The 26,422-nt window shown below is 39.1% G+C and overlaps 1 long non-coding RNA gene across 2 annotated transcripts; it reads left to right on the forward strand.

Annotated features, from left to right (window-relative positions):
* The first annotated feature begins 436 nt into the window (after positions 1-436).
* On the forward strand, positions 437-21,907 carry LOC128315525 (uncharacterized). 2 transcript variants are annotated; one of them, XR_008298343.1, is made up of 3 exons: positions 437-4,123; positions 5,727-5,835; positions 19,417-21,907. It is a non-coding gene; the product is annotated as an uncharacterized LOC128315525 (long non-coding RNA). The 2 variants fall into 2 exon arrangements; XR_008298342.1 differs by lacking the exon at positions 19,417-21,907 and having other exon boundaries at positions 5,727-14,360.
* The last annotated feature ends 4,515 nt before the right edge of the window (positions 21,908-26,422 follow it).

Here is a 26,422-nt window from a genome sequence, read left to right on the forward strand (position 1 = left end):
TATAAGTTTAACTGCAAAGGAATTCTAATACTTTCAGATGTTTCAAGTGAAATTTAATGCCATAGTGATTTGATACTGTTATTTATTTATTTTAATGCATAAAAGCTCTTCATTAGTAATAAGAAATTTTACATTGGTCCTTTTTTCCTATTTCCATTGTACTTCCTCTTTAGAAATTTATCCTAATAAAGTCAATGACATAGATAAACTACATTTCTCTGCAGTACAATAAGTATATATTGAAGTCATAGTTGATCAAACCACAAAAATATAAATTCTGATAAAGTTAATAAATACAAAATTTCAACTTTATTAAAAGTGGGGTCCTTAATGAAATGGGGTTTTTCATTCTTTCTCAATTATCAATGGGTAGAATTACTTATTCCTAGTAAATTTAGCCTAAATTCTTCTTCTATTTTTCAATGTTACTTATGTATATATATATATGACATATATAAATATATAGTCATTGAGAAACAGCATACAAATGTAAATCAGAATTTTAAAGCTTAGTTATAGCAGTTATTCAATTTTTAGAAACTCTCAAAGTTCATTACATGCCCAAAATCACTGTAATCTATTGTCAAAATTATTTGTGATCTATCAGCTAATAGGTCCTTCTTCATAATTGTTGAAAACAAACAATTTGAAACAATTTGACTCATATACAGATTTGTTACTCAGCTGTTACAGTAATTCATTTTGTCAGTTTCTGAGAAGTATGCCAGAAAATGATTACTTACTCAAAGAGTATGACAATATCTAAAGTTCTTATTGTGTATATTGTCAAATAGCTTCTTAGGAAATACTTCTATCAATGGCAGTCAAGTGATAATGTCTTCTCACTATTACTATTTTCTCTTAACATTCATTAATTTGATGGGTGAAGAAATTACATTTCACTGCTTTAATTTGCATTTTGTGGGTAATTATGCCCCTAATTATATTTCATATGTTTATTAGTGAATTCATAAAACCAGAAAAGGAATCTCTATAGTCTATATTGTGTTCATATTTGTTCATATTTGTGTATTGAATGAGTATAAATGTATAGCAAATATTTAATATAAATGTTATAAAAGAGCACCTGGCCCATAGTTAGTCACACAAATGTCATTCAGCAATGGCATCATCATCATCATCAGTGGAAAATGTTTTTCTTAGTTTTTAAATAATTTGATTTTTTTAAATATGAAACTTGATTTTTTTCCATATTTTTTATTTAGGTATTCCAGAGTTCTTGTGAACTGGGAGACCATTATTTAATAAAGAAGGCTTGTGTTTAGAATAATACTGATTCTCATCATCTCCTTTAATTTGTTGACTTAAGTGTAGGAGTTGCTAGAGAAAAGGGACTTCAGTCATTTTTCATTCAATTTGAGGTTTCCTGACTCTCAGTTGTTTTGTACAAAGTTAGACAGTATTTAAAACGGGGCATCCTATATCAAAATATATATAAGTAAGCTCATTCATAGGAGTGAAACTCAAAGTTTAATCACTGGTGTGGCGCGGGCACTGACCCATCGGAATGGACGTGGTATTTCACTGTGGACCTGGTTTGCACTGGTCCAGTTTATAGCAAATGGAAATTATGGTAAATAAGGGTTAAGAGGCATTTGAGTATTGGGAAACTGGCATATATATTTGAGATGTAAAAGTGGTTTCTCAAACTTTTATACCAACATGTGTTTAAGTACAAGGTATATCTAAGTGCAATTTTTATGGAATTGTCAGTCATTGGGTTAGGGAACATATGGAGGCAATAATAAAGATTAAGGAAAATGAGCTTTTCTAGGTAGAGAAGTACAATGACTAAGATTCCAGAGGTACGTGGTTAGTGAATAAAAATATAACAAAACAAATAAACAAACACCAAATGAACTTTCACTCCCAGGACACAGATGATTGTTTAGGAATGAGGATCCTTTGGCATCTGATCTCACACTGTAAGAACTTGCAAATCTCCGGGTGGATGCAAAGGTAGCAGATGACCTCCAAGGATGGTAAGTACAAAAACAAAGATTTGGAAGAAACGTTAATTCAAATTTAAAATGTAAAGTGTATTATTCTGGGTTTGAACCTAAAGTAGAAACTTGGCGGACACTGTGTAGATTGTTCCATGGAGACAAAGACCCAGTGACCTGTTGTGGCCAAAAAACACTGAGGAGCTAGGCTTATCAAAAAAAGTAAAAAACAAAACAAAAAAACAAAAACAAAAAACATGAGGTACCTGGGTGGCTCAGTTGGTTAATCTTCCAACTTTAGCTCTGGTCATGATCTCATGGTTCATGGGTTCGAGCTCCACATCGGACTCTGTGCTGATAGCTCAGAGCCTGGAGTCTGCTTCAGATTCTGTGTCTCCCTCTCTTTCTCTCTGTCCCTCCCCCACTCATGCTCTATCTCTTTCTCCTTCTCTAAAGTGAATAAACATCAAAAATCTTTGAAAAAAATGCAAAATACAAAAAAACCCAGCAGAGACCATATTCCACGGAACTATGGTAAACGAACTCCTATGTGAAGTCTGGGTACAGCAGTACCATTATTTGTGCTTTGTAAATTGTACACATTGTGTAGTGAATATTAGCTATGATGATGGCAGTGGTGATGATGTCATTTTGATGTAACCAGAGCAGGTCTACACTAGGGCTTGTAGTGACAGCATCCTCCATGGAAAAGATCATGATTCTCCAGCTCCAGGGTGTGAAGACCAAGGGGTGAAAGCATTACAAATCGTTAAGTTGTGTGAACTGTGGGTTGGTGAACGGGAAGTGAGCATTAAGCTAAGTGTTAAAGTAGATAAGGCATCCCGGAATGAGATTGTCAGCACATTAGAGCAGAGGCGTTTTTCTCTCGTCTGGTGTCTGCAGTGTTTAATGCATTAATTGGCAAATGGTAGGTGCTCAGTGAATGTTTGTGTCTCATAAGCACCTAGAGCTTATGCATGTGTAATATAGGTAGGATTCTGAAAAGAATTCAAAGAAGACTGGCAGGTTTAGTCACAACAGAGGCTTAATTAGCCTAAGGAAGCTGGTATCTTTGTCTTATTTAAAGCTGTCATCAGGGAAGATGTCCCTGTCACCCTATTAGGCATTTGGCAGGACTCTGGGTCAGGTGATGGGAGGCATTGTCCTCAAGTGGCCATTTTGCTATTAAATTCATTTATTGTTTTTGCCCTTAGGTATAGGCAATGTACTCAAATATCAATAAGATACAGACTGTTCCCGAAACAAATAATAATGCTGTTATTAGCATTTATTGGGTACTTACTTTGTACCAGGCAATGTGTCATGTGTTTTGTATACATTGCCGTTTAATTTTCACACTACATCTAAGAAGATGATATTTTTATCTCCTGTTTTGCCAGTGAGGAACCTTCTCCAACAAAGCTAAGTGGCCGCATCAGGATTCAACTGACGGCAAAGCACATACCATTCACAATGGGCCATAATGTCAACAACGTAATCCAGGAAGTAAAACCAAAGTGCTCAAGTAGTGGGTGACTTGAGAGGATAAAGAAGAGGCATCCTCTTGAGTTGGTGTATGGGAGGCCAAGAGTGTCACGCTCAGTACCTCCAAGGGCCTGGAGCTCTGCAGATGAGTGATTGCTCGTGGCTAGCTGTCATTCTGCATTTATGAGTTGATATGTCAACTGGGACTGATTCGAGCATAGAGCACTGCTGATCTTTTTTAAGGTAATAATGCTATGATTTCAAAAGGCCTGGCCAGGATTTAAAGAGACTCAAAATACCTCACACCACGGTGCCGTGACAAATATGCCAATATCCTCATATGTTTCCTGGTAAGGAATCAGCACCAACCAGGGAAGCCCCGCTCTGAACATCTCCAACTAGGTTCATCTTATCGCGTTTACTAAGATCTGTGTCTTTTAAGCTTACCATAGCACAATATCACTTAAAATCTATGAATCTGAGCATGTATCCTGACCAGTTCCCCAAGTGCAGTCTTGAAGGCTGTGTCTGATTTGTTTCCCAACAGGTAGATCTTAGAAACAGGGCATTCCACCCTGAGGAAATCACGAGAAACCCCAGAGAAAGGAGGTGGAAGGAATGGCAAAACGTGATGCAGTTGTGTGCAGGGAAGAGGAGAGAAAGAGAGGGGAAAGGTAAGTGGGGCACACTTTTGGACCCCTACTGAATCTGCACTTTCCCTTCCCTGAGGCATGTTTGTGGTGTAAGACTTGCCATGTGTAATTGGACCAGGACAGTTATTCCTGGGAATTTAGAATTTTGACCAAGCATCCTCTGGTTAGTCTCTGTACCTAGTTGGGATTGAATTTGGGACACTTAGGGTTTCCTTATCCCTTCATGGGGACTGAGCAGAGAAAGGGAAGGCTTTTCAAAATCCGGGCAGGCAATGAGGAGCCCAAATCTTTTTCATATGAGGGTGACACGTAATCAATCATATCTAGTCTACCAAAGACATCCAATCATTCTTAGTTCTGAAAATTGTTAAATTCAGCTTACGACAGCCATTCCAAGTGCCTGCCGTAATGTGCTTTGCTGAGATGAAACCAAAGTACTTCTTTTCCATAGTATTAAATGCACTTGAGTCAGCCTGAGTTTATGGGGCATCAAAAGGGAAAAGTGTCAGCTAAGTGACTCTTCAATTTTCCTTTCTGAGGAGGCTTGGCCACGTAGACATCTTTCTTTTTCTTATCCTTGACTTACATTTACCCCTTGGCTTTTGGTGAATTAGAACCTTTTATTTTTTGTTCTAATCCCATGCAGTTTATAAGCTGTGGCAGTCCCAATCTGTTGGGAAACTCAGAAACATGAGCTCTCTTAGTCTTAATAGTATCTAATGAGATTGTGTTCAGAATTTCATTTATTGACAATAGCAGTCTTGTTATTTTTAAGTGGTTCTTTTTCGTACCGCAACAATGCCCTCCAGAGAAGGCTGCAAACAGCTTCTTACCATGTTTCCTTTACGGAGGGTTCCTGTGCCTGTGTTTTCACAGAGAGGGCAGCTGCAGCCGTGAGAGTACTGCCAGTGTTCCCATTTATCCTTCTCGTGTGCTGTCAGATTCCTGGGGACAGTGAGCCACACGCTCTAGGAGATGAGTTTCTCTGGGCCCTTCCATACTGTCTTCTCCCCTTGGCTCCTGCTTCCTTCTTCCCTTGCTTGCTCTTTGTCTGTTCTTTGCCGACGCACTTTGACTGGAACACAATGCCTCCATTCTTGCTTGAGTCACAGGCAACTATGTTCGGTCTCTGGTAAAGACAACTTGGTATTGACCCTAACATTCCCTGTGCTGCTTCCTTGCTGGCCTCTTTGCTGCCTCCCTAACCTTTCAGGATGCTCTTTGCAATTCCTCTAAAGCTATTGAATTGATAAACATATAAGAAAGAAAAAGCGACAACAATTAAGAACCTTAATAATAACAGTAACCATGTGGGTACTTACTCTGTATCATCCACTGTGTAGCACTTTGTAAGCATTTTCTCCTTAAATTCTGACAAAGAACCGTGGTGAGGTATTTCTGTAATTATCTCAATTTTCAGAAAGGGTAGCTGAGGCTCAGAGTTCGCATGACTTTCCCATTGGTAAACCTCTGAAGTGACAGAGATATGACCTAAGCCTACATGTCATGCCCACTCGATGCTTCTGCACACAATGCTGGAAGGACTCATTGCTTGATGACACTAAGAAAAACACTTCTGAGGACCTCCACGTTGTTCATTTTCATAATATTTGGTCTTTGGCAGCCGGAAGTCCCAGGGGCGATTTTGTTTCCCCTTGTTTCGCTGTTACTGAAATCCGGGACCCAACATTCTCTCTGAACTGGGAATCATCTCCTATCTCCTTTAGCAAAAGGTATGTACAGACATGTCTTCTGGACCTAATAAGATTGTGCAGAGGCTAGCTACTGTCCCACTGTGCTTATGTCACAAGGGTTTTTAAATAGCTTGTGTCACGTGTAATCGATACCTTATTTCCTTTCAAGCAGTATCTGTAATTTTGTGGTAGGAATGGATAGCTAGAGTCGGATTCAGTGTCGCAGCGCTGGTAGCCAGCACAGCCTATATGCCCAACTTACTGCTTTAGATGTGTTTTCGTTGGATCATCGCAACAGGCACATGAGGTTGATCAGAATATGATCTTTGTTTTCAGAGAAGGAATCTCAGATCAGTGTAACAGCCAGCCACTGGCCCCTAGATGACTGCACATTCTCCCAAGTGGTCTTTTCACATGTCCTCTTGCTCTCGCTTTCTTTTTCCACGTTATTGCAAGAGTGATAGGCTTTAAAATGTAAATCTCATCAGGCCACTGCCCTGTGTAAGTCCCCTCAGTGGTTTCCAATTTCCCTTGGAACCAGGTCCCGGAATCCTTAACGTGGCTTAGGAGAGTTGTCATCTCTCACCTCTGATCAAATTCTCAGCCTCCTATCTTACGTCTTTACTCAAAACTTGGCTAACCCACTTCTGTTGGGTTTCTTTCTGAACTCCACTATATGCCTATTCAAGTAGAAATTGTATTGTTTCTCTTTCAAGTTATCTGGAAAAAAAGAAAGAGAGAGAGAGCATGCGCCTGCCTATCCCTTATTGTGCCCGATACACTGATGCACTGGCAAATATACTAGTTTTATCACAGCTCTTCAGCTTTTGCCCAGTTATGCTGTGCTTCACAAACGAACCCAGAAAACCATTTTCCACGTGTGGTAGGCTGAGGTATGGCCTCCCAAAGATGTTCACATTGTAATCCTCAGGACTTGTGAATGTCACTTCATACAGCGAAAACCCTTTGCAGATGTGCTTAAATTGAGATGGGGAGATTATCCTGGATTATCTGGATTGGCCTGATGTATCACAGGGTCTTTTGTAAGAGGCAGGAAATGGAAGCAAGTGGTAGATGTGACAACAGAAGCAAGAGGTTGGAGCGAGGACGAAGGGGCTAAGAGCCAAAGAATACAGGCAACCTCTAGAAGCCAGAAAAGGCAAGGAAACTGCTTCTCCCTGAACCCTCCAGAAGGAACACAGCAGTGCTGGCACCTTGGTCTTAGACATTTGATCTCCAGTGCAGTAAGAGAATAAATTCGTGTTGTCTTGTGGTACTAAATTTATGGTAATTTGTTGGAGTAGCAGTAGGAAACTAACACACCACACACACACACACAACTTTCCAGGGTCTTCCTAACTGAGAAACTGAAAGCATTCATCCAACAAATATCTACTAAGTACCAGACACTCTGCTTTGGATGTTGCCCTCGTGGTCTTTATATAATAATAGAGGGAGACAGAAAACAAACAATCCATACCATGTTGGAATCATAAGTGCTATGTATTTAGAGAAAGAAAAAGGAACAGGAGGAGAATTGTAATTGTAAATGAGGTGGTCAGTGTGGGACTCATTAAAGAAATGAGTTATGTGAAGAAGTTAGATATAGGGACATATGGAAGGGCATTCTCCAGGCAGATAGACAAAGGCCAGGACAAACACCAGGAAAAGGGATATGCCTGGCATGCTTGTGGAATGATAAAAAGCCAGCGTGGCTGAGGCAAAGTGAGCCAGAGTGGAGTAGTAGGTTAATGAGGTCAGAGAGATAATAATAGTGCCGCCGGTTCATAGAAGGTATTTCTTTGGATAAAGTGGGTTAGTACTGAAGCATTTTGGACGGAGCCATAAGATGCACTAAAACAGGTTTTTGAAAGAAACACTCTGTGGCTGTTTTGAAAGTAAATCAGAGTTGGGGGTGGGGGATGGAGATAACAAGGATGAAAGCAGAGACACGAGGGGGAGGGTTATGTTAATAACCTGGGCAAGAGATACTGTTGGCTGTGTTACCTGTGGGATCACCGAGAAATGGTAAGGTTCTAGATGTACTTTCAAAGGTGGGGCCAATAAGATTTCCTGGCAGGATGGATATGGAAATGTAATTCCAATATTTCTTGTCTAATCAAAGGGGGAATGGAATACTAATCCACTCTGGCTCACTTTGCCTCAGCCACACTGGCTTTTTATTATTCCACAAACATGCCAGGCATATCCCTTCCCCATTAGCAAGAATGGGGAAACTGAATGGGTGGGCCTGAAGGCAGAGATCAGGAGTTCAGTTTGAGGCAGGCTAAGTTTGAGTCCAGTTAGACATCCAAGTGGAGGTCAGGAGTGGCACTTGGATGTTAAATTCTGTCCTTCAAGAGAGGTGTGGACAGGGGATATTTATTTGGGAATTGACAGCATGTAGATGGCATTTCAACGATGAAGCGAATGAGAGGCAAAGGTGATGGAGGCAGGCTAGGGGATGTGCAGAGGCTAGCCCATGCAGATTAGAGTACAAGAAATGAGGGCTGGGGCACCTTGGCGGCTCAGTCAGTTGAGCGTCCGACTCGATTTTCGCTCAGGTCGTGATCTCAGGGTCATGGGATCAAGCCCCACGTTGGGCTCTGCATTGAGTGTGGAGCCTGCTTAAGATTCTCTCTCTCCTCCTCAGCCCCTCTCCCTTGCTCGTGCTCTCTTCTCTCTCTAAAAAAATAAAAAAAATAAATAAGAAATGAGAGGTGATTGGGGAGTCTAAATTAGAAATGATTGCAACTTGTGTAAGAAAAAATAATATAGGTGACCTTAGAAAACTAGCTGTCTATTTTTACATACAGGGAGGTATTAATTTTCTGTAAAAAAACCCATATTTTTACATCAAATCTTCTGGTTCTTTTTCTAGTTAAGTCTAACCAAATGCAGCGAGTCCACTTAAGTATCAATACTTGCATTTATTTTTCTTATGCTTACAACAGTAATATCATTTTCCAGAGCCCCATAAATCTCCATACGTTATCATGAAAGATATCTCTTCCTTAAGAAATGAAAAATCAGGGACGCCTGGCTGGCTCAGTCAATAGAGGATGGGACTCTTGATCTCGAGGTATTGAGTTCAAGCCCCATGTCGGCTGTAGAACGTAGTTTAAAAAAAAAAGTGAAAAATCAGTATGATGTCTAGAAACAGGAATGACTTTGTGGTTTGGGAAATGGGATTCCCAAATGCATGTGGTGTAGTCTCCCCTCTCATCTGACAGGTTGGTCTGCTCTGCTCTTTTGCTGGAATTGGATGTTAGCACTTATCAGGTGTTTGCTACTTTATATTTCTTGAAATCCTTTCATATATGATCTCATTTATTCCTCACAATAATCTTAGGAAGCAGATAATGTTGTTCTCATTTATAGATAAAGAACCTTAGGCCCAAAGAGGCAAAACGATTTATCCAAGGTCACTAGCAAATTTTGGACTTGACTCAAACTTAGAACCACTAGTTCTTTTCCTACTTCATTAAGATGCAAGAGACTCTTTATTTTGTAAGGTGTTTTTTTGTTTTGTTTTGGAATGTCAGCTGAGGGTAAGAAGGAAGGTAAAGGCATCGTTTGGGTTTGTTAGAAATGGTCTACTAGCTATTAAAAAGCTGTATAAGGTTGTATAAAGTCTAAAGAAGATTAGCGTATTACAAGTTTCTTATAAGAAATTACTCTTCTTAATTCTTGCGTGCTTCTCTCTTTGCAAAGATTACTCGACCTATAGGACATAAACGTTGCTTGATTGTTCCAAAGCTGCCCTGAGATTGGTCATAATCGGGAAGCATCATGTAATGGCTATTGAAGACTAGCTGTGTGCCCTGCCTCACTAAAATGGGGCTTGCAAATCATCTCCATTATTCCATTTTGGCTGAAAGTTCCTATCACTCTTCTCTCCTATGTTTTCTAAAGTTTGTACTATGTAACTATGGATTCAAAAGCAGTATCTTAGGAATTCTTAGATAGATTTTGAGTACTGTGAGAAGGAGTGGTGATAGACTTACAAGTGGGTGATACCTTTATTGTTATAAACAAGTCGGCCTGGAGGTAGGCTTCTAACCTGATTATTTGCTGCACTGATGAAAGTTTGGCTTGATGAGAACAAAGAGAGGGACTGCCTTAGAGTACTGAAAGAAAGGGGAGGCTTTGGGGAACAAAAGGACAGGACAGATACAGAGAGGCCTGGTGACTGGGAATCCAATATGTGGAAAGCATCAAAGAATAACTCCAGAAGGAGGTGGGAATATGAAAATGATGCTTACTAATAAGGTACACATGTCAGTGGAGATGAAATACACACCCCAAATGACAGCATCTAGGTATATTTAGTTAAATGCTTCCATATGAAAGAAATAAGATGTCAGAGTTTGGTGACAATGTGATTCAGGAATGACCATTAAAGAGAACAATTTGGTAGAAGTGAGGTGGAGGAGGGAGGAGCTCAGAGAGAGTTAAGATTGAGTGTTACCTGATAACCTGTTCCAACTCCTACTCCTCCCCCGCCCCCCACACAATGTCTATATGTTTTCAGAGAATACCATTGGTTTAGCATAATAAATATGCCAAATCTAAATAAAGTAGGATATTCCTGAAAGCATTAAATGGGCACTTTATGGAGCCCATTTACAGTCACCAAGGAGCCCACATTGGTTTTATTGTTTTTCCTAGGTTTATCTATGACTGAAAATGATAGAAAACTGATATTTACTTAGGTTAAGTTGGAAGGTAGTGGAAGAAGATAATAGTAGGCAATTCACATTTGTATTAAAAGTTTATTCTCTCGTAAGGAACAGGAAACCAACGTTTTAAGAAGCTTGAAATCTAATATTTTGGGAGAACACTAATTTAGGAATTAGAAGACAGCTTATTCCTGCTCATTAGCTTGATGATATTGAGCAAGTCATTGGATCTTATTTTGTTCATCTGTAAGATGGGGCTAATAACACTGTATCAATGAGTCCACCCACTCAACAGACATTTCCTGGGCAACCACACTGTATACCCAGGCCCTGTGCTAGCCTTTGAGGGTACAGAGTAGTCTCTGCCCACAAGGACTTCAGGGTTGACTGAATGATAGGATTGTTGTAAGGAGTAACTAGGATTATGAGATGCATATAACAACTGTATACACATGGTAAGGCACTATATAAATGTAAGATAGTATTATTTGTGTCAGAGAACATTCATTAAGCACTGAACGTGATAGGCCTTGTACAGAACATAGTATTAAACCATTGTATGAGAGCTGTAGTCTTACTTTGCTCCTAGTTTTTCTTTCTGTTAAATGTTTGCGTTTCTAAGCCTAACTTCCTTGAAAACAAAGACATTCTAAGAAGCAATTAGAATTTCACACCCACACCATGCCTTTTTATTTATTAGCTTTCTTTCTTTTTCTATTGTTTTGAAAATACTGAAGCCCAAGGAGAGACTCTGCCAGAAGGAAGTGCCAGGCAAGTGTTACAGCTGCCACATACAGAATGGCAGAAATTCACAAGCAAAATGCAACTGTGGGTATATTTTGAAGGTAGAACAAATAGGATTTTTCTGGTGGGTTCAATACCAAGTGTGAGAGATATAAAAGATTTAAGCGTGGTTCCAAAGATTTTGGCTTGGGAATCTAGGAGGATATGTTTGCCATCATTTAACACAGGGAAGCCTTCAAGGAGAGAAGGTGGGGAATAGAGTGGTAGAGATCATATGTTTCAGTTTGGAATAAGCTATATTTGAGATGTCTGTTATCTTCCAAGTGGAGATTAGTGAGGCCATTAAGACACGTGAATCTGAAATTCAGGGGAGAGGTCTGGATTGAAGGTGTAAATTTGAGTCATCAGCATCTTTATAGCCATATGAGTATGGATTGAAAAGCGATTCCAGCCAGAAATAGACCCAGAGCATTCCAGCTTTTAAGAAGTCAAGGGAAATGAAACCAAAAGATAGGAAGGAAATCCAGAGAATGACACCCTAAAACCATATGGAAAAGTGTAACAACTGTGTTACCCTATCAGATGTAACCTATCAAATGTTGTTAACAAGGGGAGGACTGACAATTGACTCTGAATTTAGCAACATGAAGATCATTGATGATCTTGACAACAGGGGATTCCATAGAATGGCAGGGAGAAAAGCTGGATTGAAGAGGGTTTAAGAAAGATAAGAAGGAGGAGAATTAGAGGAGATATGTGAAAACACTTTCAGGGAGCTTTGCTTATAAAGAAGGTAAGAGATATGGGTGATAGCTGACAAGAGGAGTGGGGCCAAGGGAAAGTCTCTCTCTCTCTCTCTCTCTCTCTCTCTCTCTCTCTCTTAAATGGGAGAAGTAACAGAAAAGAAATGGCCAAGTAAAGGGGAAGTTGATGTTGCAGGTGTGTGTGGAGGGATTATTGGAGACATATTCTCTAGCAATGAATTGAAAAGTGTTACAGTCATCAAATGAGGAGGGCCTAAGACCCAGACAACTCTACTATGTAAGCAAGCCAAAACCTAAGCCGGAGCCAGTTCCTGTAAATGCCTCAGGGTTAAGAACAACCACTCACAAACAGCTAACTTCGCTTTCCCAAATAACGCAGACACTTGTGCTATAGTCAGCCAAATAATTTCCTTGCTTCGCCTGTGTTCTCTATAATAAAATCCTTGCCTGTGGCTCTGCTTGGGAGTGCTCGTCCATTTCCAGTGTGCCACTGTTCAAGTGGAGTTGATGTTTGTTCAAATAAACTCCTAAAAATTTTAATATGCCTCAGCTCATCTTCTAACAGAAAGAATGGATTGTAGTTCACAAAATGGCTAGATGGGAAGGAATGGGATGTAGTTCACAAAATGAGGGAGTGGCTTTGGAGAGGTCCATGGATATATGTACATGGATAGAGAAGCAAGTGTTCCTTGGTAGTAGTAGGAGGGAATTCAATGGATGTGAGTGCAGATGCTGGCAAGTAGGTAGGTGGTGGTGGTAGTTCTTTGTCATGAACTGAGAGAAGTTGGTAGGGTTATTTTTCTGCAGCCATGAATAGCTGCATGAGTACAGGGTTAAATTAGGAAGTGAAGGAAGACTGAGATTTCAGTATAATCATAGTTTTGCCAAAGAATACGACAAACACTATAAACCCCCAATTCCACTTCTATGTATATACCCCAAAGAATCGAAACAGAGTCTTGAAGGGATATTTGTACACCCATGTTCACAGTGGCATTATTCACAATAGTCGAAAGGTGGAAGCAACCCAAGTGTCCATGGATAGATGAATGGATGAACCAAATGTGGTACATACATGAAATGGAATATTATTCAGCCTTAAAAATGGAGACTCTGACACATACTACAACCTGGATGAGCCTGAAGACACTGAGCCACGAGAATATGAGCACTAACTGATTCCACCTGTATGAGGTGGCTCTAAAATAGAGAGCCCTAGAATAGTCACATGTATAGAGACAAAGTAGAATGGTAGTTGTCAGGGGCTGGGGAGAGAAGGAAATGAGAAGTTATTACTTAAGAGGCACCAATACTAGGTCAGTTGGAACAGAGAACTGGCAAGCTGTGCTATGAAGAACAGGGGACTTTTGAGAAAGCAGGGAGAAGAAACTACCACAGGAAGAAGTGCCCCTTTGATGAGGGGCTGGAATCTTTGTGAGGTTCTGCACCTGTTCACACAGCTTTCTCTTCTCCATTCTGGTGGAAATGGTTTCTACCGGGAGGACAACAGAATGGCTGCTTTCTCTAACTCTCCCCGGCGGGGTGAGAGGATTAGATTAGCTAACTGAACAACCCTGTTCAAAGGGACTTGTAGAAATGAAGTCTTGGGTATAGGGAACCGGACGGTTAATAGAAGGAGGAACCTATCCCCATCCATGGAAATATGAGTCTGAATGGGATTATTCAGAGGGCCCCAAATGGGGGAATAACCCATCTGAAGTTGATGAAGTGAAGTCACATGAGGAACCAGGGCAGAACCTCATCTCCTGTTGTCCTTTTTCAGAAAGAGCAGGTTTTTCTTATTATTTCCCCCATAGCAGGCAACAGCAGCTCTTCTCTCCCAGGTCCCTAGTCTAAAATTGGAGTAATTTCCATATTGTTATTCTTCGCTTTCAGTTACCATCATCCCCTCTGTGAGACTATTTTAGTCCCTCTTCTGTTCCAGGGGCACTCACGTGTGTCTTATATAAGTGGTGCCTTTGGCATTGGATCAGGTGAGATGCTTCCCTGTGGGTTCATGGACAGACAGAGAAACATAAAGAGCCTGATGTGCCTGCGGTGAATTTAACTGCAGGTCAACAAGAATATAGTGGACAAAAAATAAAATTTGATTTCTAAGCACTGTTAAGGCCAAGCCTCAGTACAATATTTGTGTTGCATTCAGGAACCAGATTTTGTGCCATCCTCTTGAATGAATTTCAAATTTAAAAACACAGCTCTGCTCTGCACTTTTTGTGGCATGCTTGTGAAACAGAGTCCAGTAGTGCCTTTCTAGTATTGGACAGCAGTCCATTGTTTACTTCATATTTAATGCTTAGATTTTAATTTTTCAGATGAATCACTCTTTTTTAGCCAAGATCAAAGTTACCCGACACAAATAAGAAGAGATATATGCACCCCCATGTTTATTGCAGCATTATTTACAGTGGCCACGATAAGGGAGTAACCTAAGTATACATCAGAGGATGAATGGAGAAAGATGTGGTATATTATATACAATGGAATACTACTTGGCCACAAAAAAGAGTGAAATCTTGCCATTTGTGACAACATAAATGGGCCTAGAGGGTATTATACTAAGTGAAATAACTGAGACAGAGAAAGGCAAATACTGTATTATTTGACTTAAATATGAAATCTCAAAAAGTAAAAAGATAAACAAAACAGAAACAGACTCATAGATACAGATAAACTGTTGGTTGCCCAAGTAGGGGGGAGGGGGTTGGAAGGCAGGCAAAATAGATGGAGATTAAAAGGTACAAACTTCCAGTTATAAAATAAGTCATGAGAATGTAGTATATAGCATTGGGGATCTAGTCAATAATATTGTAGTAACTCTGTATGGTGACAGATGGTAACAAGACTTATTGTGGGAATCACTTTGTAATGTATAAAATATCAAATCACTGTGATGTACGCCTGAAGCTGAACAAAAAATAAATAAAAAGTTACCTACAACTAGGGGAATAATTAGAGCATATTTTTATTTGGGCCAAGAAGATAAAGACCACTAGGGAAATCAGATCAAAGATCTAATTGTAGTATTAATTTCCCAACCTCTAACTTTAATGTCTTACTTATCTGTAGTCTATTAGACTAGAGTCTTAGAGTGCATTGCTTTTATTTATAGATATCACAGGAAGTCAATTTGTCACTACTCTGGTCATGCAGTGGAAAATTACGTAATGAGCACAGACTTTCTGTGTGCAAGGGTGGAGATGGTTTATAGTGTCAAAGTCAGGCTACTGTGGTTGTGATACTGTCCAATGCAATTCAGAAATTCCTGACTGACCTTCACATTATGAACAAATTTCTGCTGTTTCTCAACATGATTTGCCAGGACTTTCATTGACTTGGCAATTTGCAATATTGATCAAGTCAGAGTTCTTTTCAAGAATCTGCTACAAAATATTGAGTTGTGAATTTTTTTAAAGGTCAATGTACAGGTTTTACTTTAGTACATTTCATATCGAAATTAAAGTGATTCTTCTTACTCACCAGCTTTAGACGTGTCTAAGATGGACAGAGATGTGGGGAAATTTGGGAGTGATGGAGCTAGGCACCTTTAGGGGTTAAGCCAGTTAACACGATTTGCTGAGAGTAGCCAAATGGGGGCAAGGGTGTTGTTAGGAAAAAGGGAAACATGGGGCAGAAATGTCAGAGGTGAAGCAGCTTTTCCTTCTGTGAAGCACTGAGAACCCCTTTCTTCCCTCCTACTCAGGGATTGTATTAATCAGTGTCCAACAGGAAACAGAAAACACAAAAAATAGAGCAGAGAAAGTTCAACATAAAAAATTAACAGGGGATTTCAGTAATTGGAGGATTGGCAAATCTGAGCCAAGAGAATGCTAGCAAATACGAGAATAGCAGATATAGGAGTAGCCATCAGCCCTGGCATTGATGTGGGGCACCCCAGGAGGCTGCCATCTTTCCCAGGATGGAGACACGTAACTTCCTTGGAGAGGGCACAGTTGTGGATCCCTGGGAATGTCAAGTTCACTGGCAATATTCCCTCTGGAGTGCTGGGAGAAACAGTCCTCATGGAGGACTGCCTCAGAGGTGCAGTGCCTCAGAACTCTGCATGTTGCAGTGGTCTGGGGAAGCTGTTTAAGGGGAGAAGCATTATCTACCAGCACCCTACTGTGAAGTCAGCTGGGGGCTGTGGAAGGAAACTGTTCATGGAGAGGTGCTGAACAGTGGCTCTCCTTGAGGAAATTGCCCGGAGGGAGGCAGCTGCTGAGAATCCAACCCCAGTAAGACCACTATCATGGACAGTCCACTGTGATATCTCCTGAAGGGAGTGTGCCCAGAAGAGGTCACTGGCTGCTGGCCAACAGGCATTGCTGAGAAGGTTACAGCAAGAACCCAACAAGCTGAGTACTGCAGATCAGGCAGAGAAACCTCCCCCTTGTCCAGCATCCATCCCCTGACAGTCAAACGCTGGGCCAGCTGACAATGGAGAGAGATTTACAGAATTCAGCTCCGTGATTGCAGAGCATTGAAGGAAAGGTGGATTTGGAGCTGAGAGGTAATAAATGGATAACTCACAACGTGCTCTAGATGTCCCTCCATCACCTCTCACTCTCCGAATGAGGGTGACCCTGTGCTCCTTGCTTTCTGGAGAAAATTCTATTTAAACTAAGACATTTGCTTCAAGGTGCCCTCTTTTGTGCTTAGAGCCTACTATGAGATTCAAACTCTCTTAATGAAGAAAAAGACTTTGTGCACAGCATAACATGCCCTGCACATAAAACAATTACAGCTCGGTGCCAGGTGTCATTACTTTGGACAAGCCCTCACAACAATACCTAGAGATTGATCTGAGGCTCTGCTGGAGAACAGCAAGAAAGCAATTTAGAAAAGCAATAATAAAATGGATGGTGGCGGCCAAAGTCTATTCACAGGGAATTACCTTAAATATATTTGCCATTTTAGCTTTCTGGAGTGTTTCCTTTGTAATTACACAGAGGCCTCTAAGGCATCCGAGTTTCTTTATCAGCTCCTTCAAATTACATCTGTAGAAGACAAGGCAAGTAGTTATTTAGGTCAGCACAGTTTTTGTATTTATTTGTTTTCTCTGTATATTTCTTAACAAACAACCCAAAAGAAAAAGGTACTTAGTCTTAACACACACACAAAACCCCTGAAATACAGTATTTTTCATAGCACTCTAGTTGATTGAAATCAAACCCAGACCTTCTTCATCGACTTGGGGAGAGGGCAGCTCTTTGACAGATGTGATAGATTTGCTGATTTGTCATTTTCTGGCCCCCTCCTCTCTGCACCCTGCTCCAACATATTCGCATGCCCACGAAACTGTGCAGCTGTAGTAGTTACTACTCTGATGAGAAACCTCTACGTGCAGATGTTTGCTCTAGAAGGAGGCCCCATCGCCCAGGCATTAGGTAATGCAGTACCCCAGAAGGATAACAAGGACACTGTCAGAAATGGAGCTGCTAGTTCCTTATGAATTGGGATCCTCTGGTCTGCACACTAATGATGGACTTGTTCAGCCTCTTTGCTTTCACTGCTCCTGAACAGGATGAAGAAGATAATCCAGAATGAAGGCAGAAGAAGTAATTTCCTTTTTCCTTAGAAGATAATTTGACTAGTATCTTTCAAGCATGAACTAGGACCCGTAAAGGTATTGTTCAAAATAATCAACACACAACAATGGACAAGTGGTGGTGGTCTTTAGCATCTAAAAGCATGGCAACTTTTGGTATATACAGATTTGATGGAAAAAAGGCAATCAAATGAAGAAAACTAAAAAAAAAAAAAAAAAGTGACCTTGTTGCCAGTTAATAATAATGTTATTTTCTGAGGTTTGTGGTTTTATGAGCCTTTTTAAAACCTGTAATGATTTTTCATTCTGAATGTTCACTTTATTAAGAGAAAGTATGGAATAAACATCATGAGAAAACCAACAAACAGATTTTCCTTATATGAATAAATGAATATGAAATGGAAATAAAAAAGAAAGGAAAGTTTGGAATGGGGGAGGTTTTGTACACTTGGAAGGAACATCCATAGAAGTGAAGACAACAAAAGAGAACTCTAGTAGGTTTTATAGCTATGTTTTTAATGTAGGGCAATTATATAAAGAGAAATACAACTAATTCTAGAGTTTAAATACACAGGAGTCCTTAAAGTTTAGAGAAAAAGTCATTGAATACAAAAAAATGAAGTCTTTAGCACCTGTTAAACTCATCTCTAGGGAGATAATTCATTTAACAGAAACTCTAGTCTCAGATATCCAACGGGATAACACTAATCCCTCAAGAGCTTTTGAATGATCAGTAATCTGATACTGTATTCCTTATCACATTTTATTTGGCTAGGAATTAGAGTGTGCTGGTTTTTTAAAATCTCACTGTAGGCAAGACTTGAAATTATTATTATTATTACTATTATTATTTAGCATAGAATGACAGGATGGCTCTAGGGACTAATAATCAGCTGAATTGCTTTTAAGATTGCCTGGTACACATATTCCCAGGCTGGTAGTGACCAAAGTCCATTACTATTGGACAGTTGTACAATACACCATTGTATTTATGTTTCCCTGGACTCAAGCCTGAAACAGGAAGAATTTTCTGCCTTAGGAGCTGCCTCTCTCTGATCCTTAACTTTTCCGTAATTGTTTGCTTTCCCTAGCTACCTCTAATTTTTGTTGTTTGCTGAAGTCCTGCTGTGATATCATTACATGTTCCATGAAACTTGATCCCTTAGTAGAGTTGGTTATAGCACACCCAGTACCAGAAGAGGATGCAGAATCAGAAATGCATTGAATCAGCTTCTCCTACTGCATATAAGCTGCTCCCCCAAAGGGAGGTAGGCTCACTGGGAGCCTGTAATAATCTAGGCCACCAGGGTACCACTTCATAAATTGCTATTTCTTCCTGCTAAGCTTTTCTCTTCAGTTGCAATTTCCTTGGCTACTAGTGGTGACTACTTTTAATATCCAAAAAAGAGAGAAAGTGGGGCAATGATAGGGAAATAATAGAAGCGGGATCCAGAGCTTGAAATAATTTTAGGACAGCATTGCTGACTGTAAAATATGGTCTACTGAGTGGAGTAATGTTAGATGTTTTATCCATCCATCCATCTGTTCACCCAGATGGCAGAATGAATATTCTAAAAAAAAAAAACCCTTGGATATTATGTAGGGAAAGTTGTAAGATTAAATGTAAAAAGAATACATATAAACCTGAAATTTAGTTATAAAAAATTAATCATACAAGCACAGCATGGAGGAAGCCTACCTTGAACACATGTGCATGTGTAGAAACACAATAGGTGATTAAAACGTCAACACCAGCCAGCCAAATAGCTGCTTAAAATATTTGCAGTCATGTAAACAGAATTAGAATGTCTATCTCAGTGGTTTAAGAGTTGTGTTTTCCTTGATTATGTTTGCCTTGCATCAGGCCATTTGGTTCTACACACCACATGTAAGAGAAGCATTGTACTTTGGAATTCTCAGGCAGAAATTGGTCAGAATGCTGCTGGAATGTGATACTGGGAACTACTAATGGCCATCTTTCCAGGTAATTTTCTGCAATATAAGACTAAAGCCAACAGACAGACAGATATGGTTCGTCAGTATATGAAGTAACTTCACCAAGAATCCACACGGTTATAGGTGGGTGCTTAGCATTTCAAATATTATCAAAATGTTCACCAGAAGGGTTATTAGTTTAACAGATGTTAGAAACAATTTCTTTCTTTCTTTTTAAGTTTATTTATTTTAAGAGAAAGCAAGAAGAGGGGAGGGGCAGAGAGAGGAAGAGAGAGGACCCAAGCAGGCTCCAGACCGTTAGCACTGAGCCCACCATGGGGTCCGAACCCATGAACCTCGAGATCTTGACCTGAGCCAAGGTCAAAAGTCAGACACTCAACTGACTGAGATGCCCAGGTGCCCCTAGAAACAATTTTTTTAATTGGCAAAATGAGTCATGTTCAAGACAGACGTGTTTGGTTAGGAACATCGTGCAGGTATGAAGTATAAAAATCCAGAAAGCTTAGATTTCTACAATTATAATGCTTGAGGTCTGCAGCCCATCAGTCCTAAGTGCTTCCAGTTCATGGGGATTCAGTCATCTCACCTGACTATAAGTCTAGGTAGTTCTCCCATGAAAGTATTGTTTCTGTATTGAAGTAAGCTTTTCATGCAAGGTGCTGTAAGGTAAAGACCACAAGCATGGAACTATTTTTGTACTTGCTTGCTAATAAATGTTTGCCTTCTTTTTGTGTGTGTGTGTGGGGGGGAGGGGGGCTCATGAGCAGACTTTGGTTCAAGAATTGCTTTCTTTGTGCTATACCATCGTGATTGAGGTTATATACATGTGGTCTATGTGTATTTGTGTTTATGTGGGGTATCAGCTGCTACCCACCTCAATCCAGAGGAAGATAACATTTATCCCCCAAATCTGCTATTTGCTGAAATTATCAAATTGTGCCACATCCATTTGCAACAAGGGGATGGGGTTTTAATACCAGCACACAGATGGTGTTGAGGTTTCAGGCCCCATATGTGATTGAGTGCTAGTCCTGGGTTCTATTCACAAAGGGAAACACAACTGCCTCATGGTAATACCTCCATAAGCCAGGGCACAGAAGACTCTTGTGATAGGCACACAGTCAAACTCTACAAAACACACAAGGCCCTCTACCATCCTGAGATTGTTAGGTGGCATAAAAATTGGGAGCATTCCCAGCTGAGGAATTATAGATAAGAGAACAACGTAAAATAGATTAAAATAAAAATATCTTTAAATGCCTAGAGATACAGAATGGATAAGACAAGAAGAGGATATTTTTAAAAATTAGGTGAAGGTGTAAGAACAAAATGGACATTTTAGAAATGAAAAAAAATATTGAAACAAAAAAGTGAAGAGAGAGGATAAATGATACCCTAACTTGAATGAAAAGAAAACTGATGAAATGCAAAATAGAAGAGAAGAAATCAGAATACAGTGGGTAGGAGATAAAGAAACAGGAAATATGTAGACTCAAATTTACCAGGTTTATTCAGGTTTATAATGAAATAGTGATGCTCTAGGTCCTTTCCTTGCACGGGAGCAATATGTCTCTCCTTAGCAATGTATTTTTATTGTTATATATTTCTATAGAATTTGCAAAAAATGGGATTTTAAACCACAGTTGGTTCAGACTACTCAATTTTTCCATTTTACTTGGCCTTCGTCATATATTCCTCACGTTGGATAGCACTGGAATGGCTACGTATATCCTTGGGAAAGTTGGCTTGCAGATAATTTTGGTTTATGTTTGCTGGGGTGTATTTGTGTAGTTTGCAATAACTTCTCTGTGTAGCTAAGTTACTGTAGAGATCTAGTGTAGGAATAGCTTCCAGGAATACTTTCCCACCACTGTGACGAAATAGCTGGCACCATGTCCCAGAAAGGCAAGGCCAGAGACTGTTTCATGAAAGGAAAATGTCCTATAGCACCTGCCACTGAGGCAGTAAGACAAGGGTTTTGTTTGTTTGTTTGTTTGTATATTCTTATTCAAGCATAATTACAGTGTTTTATTACTTTCAGGTGTGCAGTATGATTCAACGATTCTATACATTACCTAGTGCTCATTGTGATAAGTGTACTCTTAACTCCCTTCACCTACTTCATCATCCCCCACCCACCTCCCCTCTGACAACCATTTCTCTGTATTTGAGAGTCTGGGGTTTTTTTTGGGGGGGGGTTCTCTCTTTTCTTTGATAGTTTTTTAAATTCCACACATGAGTAAAATCATATGATATTCGTCTTTCTCTGACTTATTTTACTTAGTATTAGATCCTCTAGATCTATCCATGCTGTTGCAAACGGCAAAATTTCATTCTTTTATTTCTGAGTAATATTCAATTGTATATGTGTGTGTGTGTGTGTGTGTATTCTGCATATATGTGTGTGTGTGTGTATATATGTATCCATTGTATACACACACACCACACCTTCTTCATCCATTCATCTTTGGATGCACACTTGGGTTGCTTCCATATCTTAACTATTGTAAATAATGCCACAAAAAACATGGGGGGTCCATATAGCTTTCTGAATTAGTGTTTTTGTTTTCTTTGCATGAATGCCCAATAGTAGAATTGGATCATATGGTAATTTTTAACTTTTTGAAGAACCTCCATACTATTTTCTACAGTGGCTCCTCCAATTTACATTTCTACCAACGGTACACAGAGTTCCTTTTTCTCCACATCATTGCCTAAATTTGTTACTTCTTCTGTTTTTAATTTTAGCCATTCTGTCAGGCATTGTGGTTTTGATTTGCATTTGCCTGATGATTAGTATGTTAAGAAACTTTCCACGTGTTGGTCATCTGTATGTCTTCTTTGGAAGACTGTCTATTCATATCCTCTGCCCATGTTTTAATTGGATTATATGGTTTTTTTGGTGTTCAGTTGTATAAGTTATTCATATATTTTGAATATAAACCCATTATTAGATATGTGATTTACAAAATATTTTCTCCCATTCAGTAAGTTGTCTTTTTGTTTTCTTGATGGTTTCATTTGCTATGCAAAAGCTTTTTAAAAAAAAGCTTATTGGGGCGCCTGGGTGGCTCAGTCGGTTAAGCGTCCGACTTCGGCTCAGGTCATGGTCACGCGGTCCGTGAGTTCTAGCCCCTCAGGTCACGATCTCGCGGTCCTGAGTTCGAGCCCCGCGTCGGGCTCTGGGCTGATGGCTCAGGGCCTGGAGCCTGCTTCCGATTCTGTGTCTCCCTCTCTCTCTGACCCTCCCCTGTTCATGCTCTGTCTCTCTCTCTCTGTCTCAAAAATAAATAAACGTTAAAAAAAATTTTAAAAAGCTTATTTATTTTGAGAGAGAGAGAGAAAGAGAGAGCTTGTGTGATAGAGCAAGTGGGGGAGGGGCAGAAGGAGAGGGAAAGAATCTTCAGCAGGCTCCACACTCAGGGCAGAACCCAACATGGGCGTGATCTCAGGAACCATGAGATCATGACCTGAGCCGAAACCAAGAGTCAGATATTCGACTGACTGAGCCACCTAGGCACCTCTATGCAAAAACTTCTCATTTTGATGTAATCCCAGTAGTTTATTTTTGCTCTTTCCCTGGCCAAAGGAGACACACCTAGAAAAATGTGGCTGATGTCAAAGAGATTATTGCTTATGATTTCCCAATCCATGAGCGAGGAGTATCTTTCCATTTCTTTGTGTCATCTTTAATTTCTTTCATCAGTGTTTATAGTTTTTGAAGCACAGGTCTTTCATCTCCATGGGTTAAATTTATTCCTAGGTATTTGATTATTTTTGGTGCAATTGTAAATACATTATTTTCTTTATTTCTCTTTTGGCTGCTTAATTATTAGTGTATAGAAATACAATGGATTTCTGTCCATTGATTTTGTGTCCTGTGACATTACTGGATTCCTTGTCAATTCTAGCAGTCTTTTGGTTGTCTTTAGGATTGTCTTTTTTTTTTTTAATGTTTATATTAGAGAGAGAAAGAGAGAACAAACGTGCAGGTGTGCACATAGGGGATGAGCAGAGAGAGAGAGGATCCAAAGTGGGCTCTGCACTGACAGCAGAGAGCCTGATGCAGGGCTTGAACTCATGAACTATGAGATCATGACCTAAGTCAAAGTCAGCTGCTTAACTGACTAAGCCACCCAGGTGCCCCAGGACTTTCTCTGTAAAGTATCATGTCATCTACATATAGTGTAAGTTTTACTTCTTCTTTATCAATTTGGATGTATTTTATTCATTTTTCTTGACTTATTGCTGTGGCTAGGACTTCCAGTAGTATGCTGAATAAAAGTGGTGAGAATGGACACCCTTATCTTCTTCCTGAATTTAGTGGAAAAGCTCTTAGTTTTTCCCCACTGAGTATGATGTTAGGTTGTGGGTTTTCATATATTGCCTTTATCATGTTGAGATATATTCCCTCTAAACCTATTTTGTTAAGGCTTTTTATCATGAATGGATGTTGTACTTTGTCAAATGGTTTTTCTGCATCTGTGGCTTTTATTCTTTTGCTTTGATGTTTTGTATCACATTGATTGATTTGTGAATATTGAACAACCCTACATCCCAGGAATAAAATCCCTCTTGATTATGGTGAATTACTTTTTTAATGTATTGTTGGCTTTGGTTTGTTAATATTTTGTTGAGGATTTTTGTATCTGTGTTCATCAGAGATATTGGCCTGTATTTTCCCTTTTTTTGTGGTGTTTTTATCCAGTTTTGGGATCAAGCTAAAGCTGAACTCATAGAATGAAGTTGGAAGTTTTCTTCCTCTTCTATTTTTGGAATAATTTGGGAAATATAGGTATTAACTCTTTTTTAAATGTTTGGTAGAATTCACATGTGAAGCCATCTAGTCCTGGACTTTTGTTTTGTTGGGAGGTTTTTGATTACTGATTCAATTTCGTTGCTGGTAATCAGTCTGTTTAACTTTTCTGTTTCTTCCTGTTTCAGTTTTGGTAGACTATATGTTTCTAGGAATTTATCCATTTCTTTTAGGTTGTCTAATTTATTGGCATATAATTTTTCATAATATCCTCTTACAATCCTGTTTATTTCTTTGGTGTTGGTTGTTATTTATCTTCTTTCATTTATGATTTTATTCGAGTCATCTCTCTCTCTCTTTTTTATGAGTATGACTATAAGTTGATCAATTTTGTTGATTTCCAAGAATCAGTTCCTCATTTCGTTGATCTGTTATATTGTTGTTTTTGTTTGTTTCCATATCATTTATTTCTGCTCTAATCTTTATTATTTCCTTTCTTCTACTGTTTTGGGGTTTTGTTTATTCTTTTTCTAGCTCCTTTAGGTGTAAGTTTAGGTTGTTTCTTTGAGATTTTTCTCATTTCTTGAAGTAGGCCTGTATTGCTATAAACATTTCTTTTAGAACTTCTTTGTTGCATCTAAAGATTTTGAACTGTTGTGTGCTAATTTTCATTTCTCTCCATGTAATTTTTTTTCTTTCCATGTAATTTTTTATTTCTTCTTTGATATCTTGTTTGACCTATTCATGGTTTAGTAGCATGGCATTTAACCTCCATATATTTGTGCTCTTTCCAGATTTTTTCTTGTGATTGATCTCTAGTTTTATACCATTGTGAATGGGAAAGGTGCATGCCATAATTTCAATCTGTTTGAATTTGTTGTTTTGTGGTCTAACGGAATCTGTTTTGGAGAATGTTCCATGTGCACTTGAAAAGAATGTGTATTCTTCTGTTTGGGGATGGGATGATCTGACTATATTTGTTAAATCCATCTGGTCCAATGTGTCATTCAAAGTCACTGTTTCCTTGTTGATTTTCTATGTAGATGACCTATCCATTGATGTAAGTGGGTTGTTAAAGTCCCCTAGTATTTTTGTGTCAGTGCTGATTTCTTCCTTTGTGTCTGTTAATAGTTGCTTTATGTATTTGGGTGTTTATATGCTGGGTGCATAAATATTTATAATTATTATATTTTCTTGTTGGATTGTTCCCTTTTGATAGTGTAGTTTACTTCTTTGTCTCCTGTTAACAATCTTTGTTTTAGAACCTATTTTTTCCAATGTAAGTTTTACTATCCCAGCTTTCTTTTCATTTCCATCTGCATGATAAATGTTTCTCCAACCCTTTACTTTCAATCTGCCGTTGTCTTTGGATCTGAAATGAGTCTCTTGTAGGCAGCATATAAGTGGGTCTTGCTTTTTAGCCATTCAGTCACCCTGTGTCTTTTGATTGGAGGATTTAGTCCACTTACATTCAAAGGTATGTAGTTGTGACCATTTTGTTGCATATTTATTGTTTTTTTTTTTTGTGGGTTTTTTTGGATAGTTCTTTTCTGTTAATTTCTTCTCTTGCTCTTTTCTTTTGTGGTTTGATGTCTTTCTTTAGCTACGTGCTTGGATTCCTTTCTCTTTATTGTTTGCATATCTATTATAGGTTTTTGATTTGTAGTTAACATTAGGTTCATATGTAACACCCTATGCATATAGCAGTCTATATTAGGGATGGTGGCTCTTCAATTTGAACCCATTCCAAAAGCACTAAATATTTACTCCCCCCACCATACTGTATGTATATAGTGTCATACTTTATATTCATTTATTTTGTGAATGCCTTGAATGACTTTTATGGATGTAATTGATTTTACTGCTTTTGTACTTTAACCTCCATAATGGTTTCATAAGTGATTAATCTACCACTTTATTATGTTTGTATGTACTTGTGAAATTTTTTCCTTTCCTAATTTTTTAAAATATTTTTTATTAAAATTTTTTTTAACATTTATTTTTGAGAGACACTGAGAGAGTGTGAGCAGGTGAGGAGGAGAGAGAGAGGGAGACACAGAATCTGAAACAGGCTCCGGGCTCTGAGCTGTCAGCACAGAGCGCAACACAGGGCCTGAACCCATGAACCATGGGTTTTATATTTATTTTTGAGAGATAG

The sequence above is a fragment of the Acinonyx jubatus genome, chromosome B2, assembly GCF_027475565.1.
Source record: "Acinonyx jubatus isolate Ajub_Pintada_27869175 chromosome B2, VMU_Ajub_asm_v1.0, whole genome shotgun sequence".
In the NCBI taxonomy this organism is placed as follows: Eukaryota; Metazoa; Chordata; class Mammalia; order Carnivora; family Felidae; genus Acinonyx; species Acinonyx jubatus.